Raw genomic sequence first — 15,000 nt, 5'->3', positions numbered from 1 at the left:
ATATATGTGTAGTTGTCAGCATTTGCATGTATATCTGTTCATATATTTGTATATATATGTATACATCTCTGGATATTTATATATATGTATATATATATGTGACTACATCTATAGATATGTCGTATCCATTTAAATAGTGATATATTTGCACACACACGCCCATCTAGCTGTAGGTATGCATTATCTGTACTGTTGCATGACTGGGCTGGAGTTATGTTTCTGAGAACATACAATTTCTTCATATCTGGCATGGCTTAGTGGTAAATCATTTTGTGTATGGTGTGCATGGTCCTGGGTTCCGGCCTTGCAGAAGCTGTTTGTTTTGTTGCTGGGCAGAACACCGGCAGTTGGATACGGTGTGCTTAAGGGACTTTCACGCGGTTGTAAGCGGGTTTGCGTGGAGGTAAGCACTGCTGATGTCTGGTCACAGTGTCTTACACCCAGTTAGCTTTTCCTTTACTTAATCTGTGTCAGCAGTGCTTTACCCCACGCAAACGCACTTGCACATGCTTACTAATGCTTACATATGCTTACTACTGCTTATCTGTGCTTACGCCTGCTTACTGCTGGCTTATTCATTATGATACTGACTCTTCACATGTGCATTTCCTACAGTACTCCTGTTCATAAAAAATATGTTATTTAGTGGGTTTTGCATTACATATATTGCTTATACCATGCTTTGCCATGTAAAATAGACTGTGCTGCGCTTGGACTCATACTGAGAATGCCTGCTCGTTAGGCGAACACTCTGCCCACTACACTATTGCTGACATGCTTCATTTGCATATATCATCCTTGTTATCCTCTTCAGCCTTTTGGGCTGCTTTCACCGTGGCTGAGCAGTGGGCACACCTATGCACCTACGGTTAGCTATACTTGGGGCTTTAGACAACAATACGGGGGTTTCTTCTTTTCATCTTTATGTCTTGTTGCTGTACGCATGGGGGACTGTTGGTGGGGATATGTGGACACCTATGAGTGGTATCGCTCATTTATTTCCACTTTATGCTGTTCAACATTGTGGGGCGTGTTTAATCTGTGGGCTTTGCTCTCAGGCACACCCCCTGCACTCATACATGCTCCGTGTAAGCCTGGGGGATTGGGCGGCGCACTTTCATTACTATGCATGGCGCGCTGTCGTCCTGCTCCTAGGCGGCTGCTTCCATGCAGGACTAGACTAGTCCTGCACGGAAGATTGATAAATCCGGGGGGATGTGTATTACCATGAGAGAGAACTATAGAGAGAGCATGAATATTGCAGTCCCCTTGAGGCCTCGTTGTATTTGCTGTACAAATTAAAGCTTTTGGCCTCACATGATAAATATTTGGTTCATGCATTACAGGAAATGTTTATGGATTTTCAATTTCTACCATATGTATTCATCGTTTGAACTGTAATCGTGTGTGTGTGTGTGTGTGTGTGTGTGTGTGTGTGTGTGTGTGTGTGTGTGTGTGTGTGTGTTTGTGTGTGTGTGGGGTCTATATCATAACATCGAAGTTCTCTAACATCAAATGTTATATCAAACCCTAAACACTGAAGTCTGAAAACATCGAACAGTCAGAATAGCGAATTTTTTTCCAGGGAAAAAAATTTGCTATTCTGAGAAACATACACACAGCACAAAAAACAACCATCCACACACATACACTTAAAATCCTACACCTAAACTAAACTTTATATACAGTGCTAGCTATCCACTTACCTCAACCCAACCCTAACCTTAAGGTCCGTCACTATTGCACACTCACCTCACCCGCGCCCTAACCCTAACTCACCTAACCTGCCCCCTAACCCTAACCTACACACATTGCACACTTACCTGACCCACGCCCTAACCCTAACTCACCTAACCCGCTCCCTAACCCTAACCTACACACAATTCCACACTTACCTGAACCCGACCCATAACGTTCCAACATATCGAATGTTGAAAACAGCGAAGCCACAGCAATGGCCTACCAAATTCTTTCCCAGGGAAAGAATTCGGTGTCCTGCACCTTCACTATTTTCAGCGTTCGACATTACGGGTTTGATATTATAACATTCGATGTTAGAGAACTTCGATGTTATAATATAGACCTGTGTGTGTGTGTGTGTGTGTGTGTGTGTGTGTGTGTGTGTGTGTGTGTGTGTGTGTGTGTGTGTGTTTCTAGAACCATTACAGGTTGTAAATAACAGCTGAGGATAATCTATATGACTTATTATGACAACTTATGTACAACCTGTAGGTCTCATTAACCTGGCACAGCATTTCTAACATCTGCTTGGATGCTGAAGTTGTTTAATGTTCTTTTTAGTTAATTACAAAATAACAATGCACAAATAATATTAAATTAAGTCAGTTAAGAAATCAACTAAATGACTAGTCTTCTAGCCTAGTGTTATGTAATCTGTGCTAGTTCTGCTTTAAATGTAGATTTGAAGATGCATATTATTGTTTTCATTTTCCTTAGTACACAGCCCATTTGGAAACATCGTGAAGTGATCATTTGAACACCGGTTATCAACGGAGGTACATACTGGGAATACATTGGGGAGACATTTCTGCTAATGTGAAAATAATTTCCTGATTAATTTAACAGACTGTTGAATGAGGCCTTGATTGTCAAGAAGGTTTATTAGTGACCTGAGTATGGACTATACCAGTGTAATCTCTAAGTATGGTGTTGACTTTGTAGGGGGAATAACAGCTATATTCACATCACCCATACAAGACAGGTTAAAATATTTTCTGGAAGTCTCAGTTGTCAGGATGACTGTAGAGAAGAGACAGCACATAATGGTAAGGTATCTGAGTGCAAGTCAGAAAGTAACAAATGAGGTCATCAGTTGTATGACAAAAAAGGTATCTGGGAAAAGGTCAAACATTTTTTTTCTTCTAAAACCAGACCTGTGTTTGATTCTTTCTTTATTTCTTGTTTTTCCTACCCATCTCCTATATAGTGAGTATTTTTGATTTATTTACTACTAAGTCTAGCTTGGCTTGCTTAACTTCAGAAGAGATAGATTAACACAGAAAACCAAATATTAGCTGGTGTAAATTGCTGGTCTTACAGTTACTTAACTGAAAAGTCAGTCAAGGGCAAAGTAGCAAAGTATGGGGTATATTTAAAAAGACTGTTTTTATTCTGAAGGCAGACCTGTGCCTAATTTTTCCCAAGACCCTAAATGGTGAATACAGTTTTTAAGTTCAGACTTGCCTAATTGCTAACAACAGGTGGGTTTTCTTAACTTTTGAATAGATATATCAATTAGCATGGCTGAGAGTTTTAAGAACAACTTTGTATACTCTAAAAGCTAGAATTAAATGTTTCCAGGAAGAGTTTTCTGTGTTTCCATGTGATACAAATCAGCTACATGGGTCCAGACAGCAGTAAAGTTTGCCTCAGTGCAGTGCTTAATGGCAATTCATTCTATCCCTGTACTGTTAAACAAACTGCCAAACAAGGTATGTCCAAGAAATGTGGTGGCAGTAATTGTTTCCATATACCAAGGCCAATTCACTTAAGATTCCAGCAACTATAAGACCATTATTTTCACATGTATTTTGTTTGAGAGGATAACCATAAATCTGGTTCATAATGACACTACTGCTCTTCCCCTTATGGATATGGAACAATATGGTTTCCTCAAGGGTTAATTATGTCAATTGGAAATGTGTTGCTTTCTTTAAGAATGTTATTACAAATATCGATTCACATAGCCTGTCATACTATTGACAGATCACTTGATATGATTCCACACATGGGGCTTATAGGTGAATTAGTTCACATCAATCTAAATGGTCATATTATGCATTGGGTAAGGAACTGGCACTATAGCAGAATAGTATGTTTGAATGTAGAGGCATACTATCTGAGCCAGCCAAGAAAATTAGTAGAATTCTACAGGGTTCATTACTTGGCCCCATTCTTTACAAAATGTTATTTTCAAAAACTTGGGTAGACATACAGCTCTGAAAAAAATAGATAACTACAGATCAGTCTAACGTCATTTGCACAATCTTTTTTCAATCAATAGTACTTTGGCTAAAATCTAAAATCCAGGCTAAGTGTGATAACTTGACAGTTGGTATCAAAAATCTAGCATGCTATCATTGAATGGGTTTTTCCTATGTAACATTAGTGCTAATTAGTTAATACGTTTAGTTGAGTTATTTCAGAGTTCCTTTAAGGACTGCTATATTCCTAATATTTGAAAGGAGGCCTTTGTGATCCCAGTTCCTAAGTCTCAGTCTGACTCTACTGTTGACATTTTTAGACCCATCGGTTTATTTTGTTTACTGCATGTGTTTTGAACATTCTCGATGCTATATGCTGGAAGAGGGCAATTAGAGGGATATTGAAATCTGTCACCATAGCTTTAGATTTGGCTATTCTTTTTGAGTAGCTTGATATGTTTTTTAAAAATATTATTATCTCCCTGGATAAGGGCATTGCAGTTGATGTTATTTATCTTGATTTTGGCAAGGTATTCGATTTAGTGTCACATGTGGAGTTTATGCATATGTTGAAACATTGATATTAATCTATACTTTACGAGACGGATGTCAAATTGGTTGGAGGGCAAAAAATACGAGGTTAGAGTTAGGAACTGTTTTTTTTTTTTTTTTTTTTTTTTTTTAAATTTTAGCATATTTCAGCTGGTGTTCCCCAAAGGACTGTTTTTGGTCCCTTGCTTTTTGGTTTGTTTATGGCTGGATTACCAAACGAAAAAACAGTTGGCTTAATAAATTTGATGAAGATACTGAGGTTGTTAGTATTATCATAAACAGCAGGGATCACAAATTTCTTCAAGACTGTTTACACCAACTTATGTTTTTGGTCATCACTAACTGGTATGCATTTTAATACAAAGGCATGCACAGTGATGCGGTTTATTAGAAATTAACTATGAATACTGTTTTGTACTAGTTAATTAAATCTTGACTATTGTAAATTGTGTTAGAGATTATGAATTATTGTGAATAATTGTTTAAAATACAATGCACACCTAAAAGGTATACCGAGAAACTGTTGTGGTCTAATTAGTAATGTCTTTTGTTACCTTTCAAGTGGGGATGAAAAGGTGCTAATACCATTATTCAAGGCATCTGTCAGACCTATTTTTAGAATATTCTTCTCTGATAATGAAAGTCAGATATTTACAGGGCACGTATGCAAATCAGATTTCTGGGATTAGGCATCATATATATTGAAAAATACTAGAACATATTTCATTTTTCCTCAATTGGATACAGATTACTATGAAATGATCTAATGGTGATCTACAAAAGTCAGAAAGATGAAGCCTTTGCTGCAGCCATGGGTATTAGTTTTCATCTGCATAACTCACTCTAAAAGAAGCTATAATTTGTTTGTTTCTGTTCCTCAGTTAAAATCTTATGTCCTTGGTTCCTTCTTTCACTCTAGAACTGGGAAGCTTTGGAACATGCTTCCTTCACATGTTAGGATTGCAGGCTGTATTGAGGTTTTTAAAAAAAAACTATTTTGATAATTGGTTGAGCTGCAGAGTTCATGAGGCTGGTTTATCTCTTAGCAAACTCTTAAAAAAGACCATACTTTACAGCTACACAATTTAAGTTAACCTCCTAAAAATCGGCTGTATTGTCGAAATCCATGAAAACAAGCACTCAATTGCCTATCCTAAGACTAGAACATGGCATCACACATCTGTGGAAAGCATTTGGAGTAGTACACATAATGCTCAGAGTATGTCAGACCATACTAGAGAAGACATTGCTATGTTACACCTCCTTGATTCACTCTGCCACTGAGTACTGTGCACAGTCCTGTAGGTTTGTAAGCCACATCTTATGCAGTTTGGGAAGTTAAAGACATATCTTGAAAAAGGAAAAAATGAAGGGCTTACTAGCATGGCATAGTTTGATAGATTACTTCATTACAGCCTAGTGACACCTCCAGGTGCTTCTACATTTACATCCTACTAACACTTCTAGGAGTCAAGTAAAGCATGTTCATATTTCCATTACTAATTTCAGAATCATGCTTCATACAAACTATCAAAATATTTCATCTTAAAGCTTATATGATGTACAACACAACCACATTCATATTTGACCTCTGACAACTGCTGCTTAAGATATATTAATTTGTTATCCATCTACTATTTATTAATGTTGTTAAAATCTTCGTATTTTCCTAAATATCTCAACAACCAAATAACAAAGGCATAGCTGCTTAGCCTCATATAAAGGCTCACACATGGATGAACAAAATGCTGATGAATATATGTGTGCAGCTTGAGTGCTTAAAAAAATATTAAGTTGTTTACAAACTTTTGCACGATGAATAATTACTGTGTTTACTATCCTTTACAAAATTTAGTTTAAGACTTGTAATGTAATGAGCACAACCACTAAGATTTATTTGTGCTAAACAGTTTGCGATTTGTATTTCTTTAATAACCCTTATAGCTCCAGAGATATGAACATTTATTTGAAATATGAGGCTTAATTTTATTTTTGTCAAGCTCAGAATGCAGTCACTGGTAATGATGCAAGCCTCCAGAACTCCATTGGAGGGAGCACTTCTTAATGTTCATCATAGTATTCACTGCTGCACTAACCTTAGCTATATGGGATATATCCTGCCAATGATATAGCAGCTTGCTAGCTTCTAAAGCTTCAGGGCACCTTCCACATGCTCAAACTGTCAAGCAGCTTGAGCTGAGCTGAGTAAAAGACAAGTTTGGCCACAAAACCCTTCAGAGCTGTACTGCTACTGAAGAGTACACTCCTCTGAGGCTTTCAAGAATCGAAGATTGGCTTGTACTTTTCTTTACTAGGCAGATAAGTTCCCTATGGGGAAAATTATTCCATTTCCTTAATTTTGTTCATGTTTTATTATCTTCCTCATCTGGAAATGTATTTTAAAGCTAGGAGTGTTCTGTTTTAACAGACTGCTTCGAGAGTGTAATATACTTTTAAACAGGGCACTCATTTTTTTTCTGTCAGTTTAAAACAAGTATAAAGTAACTGAAAATATTTTTTTTGTGGAGAAATTGTATTTATTTTTCTTTTGTGGGGTTGGCATAGTGTTTAAAGTTCTTTTTACTGTATTTTTCTGTCAAACAAAGCACCATTTTTTTGCTTGAACATGGAACAAACTAATGGTCCCATGGCTGGCCCTCCTTCCACAAAAGGAAGAAAGTAAGCAAGCAGCCTTTGTCAGCAAAGCAGGATGGCAGTTTGCCACAGCCTCAGCCTCAGGTGTGACTCTGCTGTGACCATTTGTTGTACCTCAGACCACTTATCTCTTACCCTGGATCCCTGTGGTGTAGCACCTACAGCCGCTATGAACCAGGAGTTAGACACATCCTCTGAGGCTGTTAGGGTCCCCTCAATGGGCAAGGGAGAGCTACTCTTGTCAGTTCTGGAAGAGGGAACAGAGAAGGTTTTGCTGTTGTGTCAGAATGCTGTGCTTATCCATGTAGAAGCAGCTGCTGCTATTGGTAACACATTTTGTCCCATTTTCCTGTCAAAAAGAAAAGGAAAACCAAGCATGAATCCATTCCTCCTCAGATTTCTTTGTATAGGAGTAGTTTATTGTATCTGAGTTAGGGTTCAATTCAGACTGTTGATCTTTCTTGTAAAGTAGTTTCTGGTAAAAGAAAGAGGGATTCCTATATTCCTAAAGGGATTCAACATTCTGAATCTGAAGAGGAAGACACACGGATAGATACAGTTTTCCTCCCTCTAATTTCTGATTCAGACTTAGAGATGAGCTCAGTTTCTGATTCTCCATGTGATGTTTTCTCTTCCTGTGAGACTATTGCTAGAATATGCCAGTGTTTTCAATGGGAGAACACTGAGATTTCTCAGGCCCTCAGAAAATACTGTTGAGTTGCTACAGAAAGATTTTCAAAACCTACACACATTCCTCCTGTTTTATCTGCTTTAGAAGATGTGGGTGTTATTGCCTGCAGTTTTCCTGGTAATCAGTCAGGTGTCCCTAAAAAAGGTAGATAGGATGTATAAAGTTCCTCATTTAATTATTTATTTATTTATTTATTTATTTATTTTATGTACTATTTCCAAAGCTGATCCAGCAGCTGTAGCTGTAGTTGATCCCACTGCTACTAAACACTTAGTTAATTCCAGTCTTGCTCTTTCTGGCAAGGATGGGAAAATTATTGATAGCTATGGGGAAAAAATGTATACTTTGAAACTTTGATTTTTTAGAATTTTGAATCGTTGGGTTCATATGTTAAAGTTTGATCTGACAGATTGTAAAAGCATGAGGAATGTTTTATCTGCAGTTTCTCATTGTGAGGAAAAATCTGCTTAAAATAACTTAGTTTCTACTGCACAGGTCACTGCTCATTTACAGTGTACGTATGAGTCTGTTGATACTTCTTCCAGGACTATGACCACTGGTACTGTTTTGAGGAGATTTGCTTGGCTGCATTCTCAGAACCTCCCAGATGATATTAAAATGAGATTGTAAATTCCCCCTTGGATAGAGATTTAGTGTTTCGCCCCTCTGCTGCAGAGGTGATCAAAACATTTGATAAAAGCACCAAGCTGATCCAAGAAATCTCTATGATTTTCAGATGCCCTTTTCCAAATTGTCCAAGGCATTTTCTGCCTCCTCATCCAGTGGCAAGGGGGGGGGGGGGTTGAAAAAAAGTATCAAACCTCCCAAAACCAACTACAGTCCAACAACTCTAAATGACTATTCAAGACACTTTGTTAGCCTCCCTACCACACTGGTCCTCTTTTCTCCCAGAAGGCCTGAATCTGCATTTTTCTGTTTCACAACAGATTATTTCAGACAAATGGATTCTGAAAATCATTCATCAACGTTACCGATGGCAATGAGAGGAAATTCCTCCTTACAGGAGGTCATTCCTCATTTTCCAGATCAGACTTTTTTGTTTCCTCCAGTTCTTCATAACATGCTATCCCAAGGAGTGTTAGAGCCAGTTCCTCCTTTCCAGGTGGGGGAGAGTTTTTATTCAAAGATGTTCCTAGTTCTAAAGAAAGAAAATGCTTGGAAAGTAGTTCTGGATCTGTCTTTCCTAAACCTGTTTCACTTCACAACCTGTCATCTTTCCTTCCATGTTATAAGTTTCCTGGTAATACAAGACTTAAAAGATGCTTATTATCACATCACTATTTATCAAGATTTCAGGTGTTTCTTAAGGTTTTGTGTGTTTGGATCACATTGTCAGTTTGTTGCCTTACCATTTGGACTATCCTCTGCACCAAGAGTGAACATAAAAGTTATAGCTCCAGTTATAGCTTATTGCAGTCTACAGGGTATCCACATATTTCCATATGACTTTGCAGAGTCTTTTTGAAAGTGTCAGGAATCTCTCTTTTGGATGAGAGATCTCTTACATAAGCTGGGATTCCAACAGAACATTCAAAAGTCTTTCTTGATTCTTTCACATAGGATTGTGTGCCTAGGATATCTACCAGACAACTCAATTCAAAGAGTGTTTCTTCACATGAAAAAGTAGATCTTTATCTAGATATATTTCTAAGCTTTTCCACTCAGACTTCAGTCCCTGTGAGGAAATACCTCAGGATTTTGGATCTCATGGCATTAATGATTCTCATGATACCCCTGACTAGATTCCACATAAGAATGATGCAGTGGCTTCTGAAATCTCTTTGGTCCATGCATCAGCACCCTTTATCTTTTCAAATCCCATTCTGGGGTTTGTCAGAAGAGGAATCGTTTGGTGGAGACAGCAAATATCCTTAAATCCCAGGTCTCTCCTTCTCCCTCCCTGCTCCAAAGCAGTCAGTCACCACAGATGCTTCGGACTTTGCTTGGGGAGTAGTTTCAGGAGGGATAAGTGCAGGGGGGGGTGGCATCAAGGACAGATGCAGGCACATAAATATCAAGGAGATGCTTGACCTGATCAAGGCAATCAACTTTCTGAAACATCTTTGGTCTGTGAGACCTCTTCAAGTGGTTAAAGACAAGACTACAGTCATGGTGTGGTACATCAACAAGCAAAGGGGAACCAGGTCAATACCCCCTTTGCAGGCTAGCCATGTTAGCTTGAGATATAGCTTCACAGCACAGTCTCACTCTGCAGGCATCCTACATTCCATTAGAGCAAAATTGTGTGGCAAACAAGCTGAGCTGAACAAGTGCAGACCCTCATGAATGGAAACTAGATCAGGTGATCTTCCAAGACTTTATCTATCTATGGGGAGTTCCTCAGGTAGACCTCTTTGCCTCCTCTCTGAACAATCAAATGGCAAGATTCCATTCCAGGATTCCATGCAAGAAGGCCTGGAAAACAGATGCCTTTTCTTTTCCTTGGACAGGAATGTTCCTGAATACTTTTCCACTCTTTTCCCTAATATCCAGGACACTTTTGAAGATTCAGAAGGAATCACCCTAAGATCATTGTGGTGACTCCCTTCTGGCCCAGGCAACCATGGTTCTCCCTTCTTTTGAAATGGTCAGGGTCAGTTACCACGGACTGGATCTACTCACACAAAAAAGGGATGTTTGATAAACATTGACATCCATCATCTTCAGCTGACTGCCTGGATGAAGGGTTTTAATTCATTTTAGGCAACTGTTTACTGTGGACATGCAGCAGGTACTGATGGAGGCAATAAAGCCTGCAATTAGAAGTTATATATTAGCAAAGAGAAAAGGTTTTTAGTTGGTGCCAGCAACATAACCAGCACCCATTCAGGGCTAACTGTTCTCTGGTTTTACAATACTTGCTTGAGTTACCTTTCTTATTCCTCTGTCCAGGTTCATTTACTGGCCTTTCATCATGTCTGCTCACGAATCCTCCTCTTTCAATGCAGTCTCATGTCAGAATGTTCTTGAAAGGAGTTTTGCATAAAAGGCAAAAAACCTGTGACCCTTCCTTGGGATCTTAATTTTGCTTTAGAGATACTAAATTTTGCTCCATTTGAACTGGCTAATCTGGCTGATTTGAGGTTCATAACATGAAAAACAGTTCTACTGATTGCTCTGAGCTCTGCAAGAAGGATATCTGGGTTGCAAGCCCTTATAGTGAGAAAGCCCTATCTCATTTTCCATAGGGATAATGTTTCTCTGAGAACTAATCCTTCTTTTATGTTTAAAGTTGTATCTGTGTTTGCTTTGAGCCAAATTACCCATCTCACCATTTTCTTTCCTGAACCTAAAAATGAGGGAGAAAGGAAAGTCCATACATTATATGTCCTCAGACAACTCGGATACTATCTTGACAGAGCTAAATCTTTCATATCTTCACATCAATTGTTCATTTCTTATGAAGGTAAGAAGAAGAGACAACATGTGCCAAAGCAGACTATTTCCAAATGGTTCTCAAAGGCCATTATCTTTTGGTATACTCCCCATAGCAAAAATATTTAAGGTAGGGTCAAGGCCCACTCTACCAGGGCCTTGGCTTCATCTGTGGCTTTTTGGAAATGATTGAATTCTAGAAGCATTCTAGAAGCTACTACTTGGTCCTGTAAACATACTTTTGCAAAATGGTATTCTTCTGTAGGTCCAGCTCAAGCTTTGCTGGGACCATTCTCCAGGGACTCCCGGACTTTTCTCCTTCTACTTCTCAAATGTAGTTAGCTAAGGTAATCTACACATATAGCTAAGACTTCTGTAGCAGTGATCAATTTGAAGAATATAGTACAATTGTGTAAGCTGAACTTACCATAACAGTGGATGTTTGAATGATCCATGCAGCAGTAGCCATTCCCTCCCTCCATCCCCCTTACTTTTTGTTGTGTTTTTTTATGCCATTGTGTGGATATTTATTTTTTATTATTCCTACCATCATCCTTTCAGGGCTCACCCTCCCTTTAAATGCTGGCAACAAGTCTCTCAAGGGTGTCACACCCAAACTTGTCTTTTAGTCAGCTCGAGCTGCCTGACAGTTTGGCTGCATGGAAGCTGCCATAAAGGTTTGGATGTTGGCCAGCTGTCATATCCTTGGCAGGATATAACCCATATAGCTAAGACTACTGCAGCAGTGATCATTTGAACATCTACTGTTATGGTAAGTTTAACTGACACAACTGTATTTTTTCTGGTTCAGATGGATTGTTCAGGGAGATTTCTGCCTGGTTGTCAGAAACAGTGATAGGACTGAGGTAGAGCATGTTTAAAAGGTTTTGCAGACTAAAGGAGATGTCAGAAGAAGCTTTAATGTCAGAAGATGAAGAAGAGAAATGTACAGGCATAGAGTCTGGAAAGCAACAAAATGAAGGGTACATTTGAAAGGAAAGATGGGAAAAGCTTTTAAAATATCATTGATTAAGGGAAAAAGTGTTTGGTATTACCACCCTAAATGTGATAGTATGAAGTTGTGAGTCAACTGACATATGTTTTTTTCAATGGACATCGTCTCAAAGGAGAAATGGTATGCTTTCAATATATCATTTTCCTTGCTGAGGCTGAGAGAGACATGATTTAATAACTAGGGGGAGTCGGTTGGATGTTCTGTAATTATTTTCAGAGGTGGCTGTCTTTTAGAAAACAAAGTGAAGTAGAATTAGAGCTTTTAATTATGTGGCATTAAAGCAGAGTGGGGATTTATATGTGATTTTTGGATGGGAGATAACTATGTTTATTTAATAATTATGTGTGTCCCCTTGCAAGAGAAAAAAAAGAGTCACAAACACTACTAGAATCTTTTGTGTTGACTGAAGGTATATGCATATGAGTGGAATGTTATAATTGCAAGTATAAGTTTGCAGAGAGTATTAGGATAAAGGAAGGAAATTATGCTATGAAACTGAAAGACATTATGGATGGGATGATATGAGACTAATGGATAATTATATGTTTATTTAATGAAGAGGGTGTATTAAAGGTACAATAAATTAGATGACGTAGTAAGGAGACTGGATAGTAAGGTGAATGTCTGAATGCACTATTTTCTGATGATAGAACATTAATGGCTTTTTAAGAATCAAAACAAGAAGATTTTAAATGCAAAGGAATTTTCAGCTTAGATGTAGATAGACTGAAGGGGCATATGATATTAATGTATTTATTGATTTGTCATGTGATGGCTGTGTTTATATGATGCCTTTATTTGTTTCTTGGACTGATTGATGGAGGCCATGTAAGAGAAAGTTGTTTTATGATATGATCTGTGGTTACAAAGGTTAGATTGATGTTTCAGAAGGAATTTGTGGAGACAGCGAGGCATTTTCATAACAATTTGGGGAAAAGAATCTTAAAGTATATGGATATGAGAAATAATTGTGTAAAAACAGAGAATAGATGAATGTGAATTTGAGGAAGAAAATGTATGCTTTTTAAGGGAGGAGGAAGTGCTTCCACTATTAATGAGCAGGACGTTTGAGAGTGATGAGGTAATTTGAAAGAAGGATGTTAAGAAATGAAATTGTGGAAAGAAAATATATTGGTAGCTGTGGAAATTTTGTTTAGAGGCAAAAGTGAATTGGGAGTGGGCTACAAGAAAGTTAGTAAAAGAAGAAAATTTTACAATGATGCCAAGGGATGGATGGAATTCATTACTTTTTAAGTTAAAAGATAAATGGTCATATTTTTTTCAGGTTTTAAATGGTTGTGAGAGAAGTAATTAAGAATACGGGAATTTCTGTCTGCTATAATGTTCACAAAGAAGAAAGCTTGTGCCGTGTTAATAATTATGGAGATGTAGTGACATCCTTAAGAACAGAATGGCATTCTTTAGTGTATTTTATACCCAAGTAACATGTTAAAATTTCCTAAGTTTTTTATTTGTCATTGTGAACTGCTGTTGTGTAAATTGAAGTATGGCCTCTTATATGCAGCTACTAAATATAGAGTTTCACAGGCTTCTGTTGTCACTGTCCAGCACTACATTTGGTTACCACCAGTGAACTTACTGATGTCTACACAAAAGACCAGGTAAACAAACTAATGTCTGGAATATATGTGTGCTAAGTTATGTCAGAAGTAAAAGTCTTATGCATTTCACTAGAAAAAGTAAATGTATATGAGCAAACATTCAAATCCATAATAACCAAACACATTTTAATGAAAGCACTTTTATCGAAAAAGCGCTTTTGTTAAAGCGTGTTAAAAAAAAAAAAATAAAACACTACATTTATATTTTTGCAGGGAACTTCACCCCCTGCACCCCCCATGTGGGGGGCTGTGCCTCCCCACACCACCCTACTTTAATATTCTCCCTCTGAGACTGCACTACAGTAGGGAAAAGGGAAATTTCCCTTACCCACACTGTAGTACAGCCTCGGCAACAGGCATACTTACGCGAAAGTGCTTCATCGGTGAAAAGCACTTTCGTGTAAGTTTGCCTGGCCGTTTGGGTTTCAGTCGTTTGCTAATTTGAGCAAACGTCCAGAACCCATATATATATATATATATATATATATATATATATATATATATATATGCGGTGGTGGTGCTGCGGTAGCGTTGTTGCCTCACAGTTAGACGTTGCCCGTTCGATTCTCAGTTAGAGCATCTTCTGTGTAGCAAAATGCGTGAATGGGCGTTCCTTCGTTGAAGGTTGTGTGTTAGGCCCGGCAAGCCAGTACGTAAAAATCTACTGCCAATCATTAGCGGACCGGAGTTCCGCTGAGGCGACCTTATAGTAAAATGTATTAATGGCAATGTTGTGCTTTCATTCAGCTAGGGTGGCTCTGTCAAATCCAGCAATGATCTGCACTGGAATTCTTGAAAGTAAAATAGGAATCTTTGCTGAATTTTGTAGGTGATCACCCTGTTGTTACCTCCATAAAGTTATATAATGAAATCTGAAAGGGAGACTGAGATATAGTCTTTCGTGTTTAGGTACCAAAGCTTTCATATAATTGTATTTGCTGCCACGGTCTGACACTTTGCATTATACCCAGGTTCAGTTGTTGTTGCTTTTGTGGAGAACTTCAAATTAGAACCCATTGTATAAAATGGCCTAGAGTAGTTATATACTGAGTTATTACATCAGAAGGAAAATCATCTGTATATTTCCAGATTATTCTCTTTTGCAATATACTTTAGTGAGCTTGC

The 15,000-nt window shown here is 38.0% G+C and overlaps 1 protein-coding gene across 2 annotated transcripts in view; it reads left to right on the top strand.

Annotated features, from left to right (window-relative positions):
- Positions 1–15,000, top strand: part of PDE5A (phosphodiesterase 5A) — a 2,047,822-nt gene that overhangs the window by 894,106 nt on the left and 1,138,716 nt on the right. The window lies entirely within an intron of this gene.

The sequence above is a fragment of the Protopterus annectens genome, chromosome 2.part0 (assembly GCF_019279795.1).
Source record: "Protopterus annectens isolate FY-2018-M chromosome 2.part0, PAN1.0, whole genome shotgun sequence".
NCBI classification, from domain to species: Eukaryota; Metazoa; Chordata; order Ceratodontiformes; family Protopteridae; genus Protopterus; species Protopterus annectens.
The sequence above is the reverse complement of the archived record's forward strand: the minus strand, read 5'-3'. Positions and strand labels throughout refer to the sequence as shown.